Genomic DNA, 706 nt, shown 5'->3' on the forward strand with positions numbered 1-706 from the left:
AGATATTTTTTATTTTTTAGCATTTTTATTTTTACTATTAAAATTTTATCAAACACACTAAAAAAATATCTTATTTTAATAAATTTCTTTTAACAATTTAATAACATCCAAACAAATTCTAAAAATTAGTTATTCTTTTCCCATACAAATTACCCTAATTTGGAATCAGATTAGCTCTTTCTTAATATAAATAAATCTAAAATATTCCCCTGTGTTTACTGATTAATGACACTGATGAAGTTATCTAAACTTTGAGAAAAACAAAAAACAATAATATGGTTTTTGAATTGAATAATAGAGAGGTGAGTGTTTGATTGAGTGGAGGCTAATAAGTCCATAGTAAGTCACGAAGGCACTTTTTTGTTTTGAGTCTCTATCACGTCCTTCTCACGTGACTTTCCCTGCCACTTAGGGCACCGCCCTCCTTCACTACTTTTTTGTCTCTAATGCAACCCTTCAAAACCTTGGATCATTATGCATTCAAGGATCATTATCACTAACTATGTTTTCTCCTATTCAAATAGTTAGCTTATTGTTTCTAATTTTGACTTACAAATTTATCATAATTAGAATTTAGAATTACTAATGATAGTGACCATCAGCTTGACAACTTGTATTTTCTCTAAAATTAAAGAGGAAAAATGTTAGTTTTTTTCATAATTTCTGAAAAAGGTATTCTTCTTCTATTAATGATGTATATTATCAC

The sequence above is a fragment of the Arachis ipaensis genome, chromosome B02 (genome assembly GCF_000816755.2).
Source record: "Arachis ipaensis cultivar K30076 chromosome B02, Araip1.1, whole genome shotgun sequence".
Classification (NCBI taxonomy): Eukaryota; Viridiplantae; Streptophyta; class Magnoliopsida; order Fabales; family Fabaceae; genus Arachis; species Arachis ipaensis.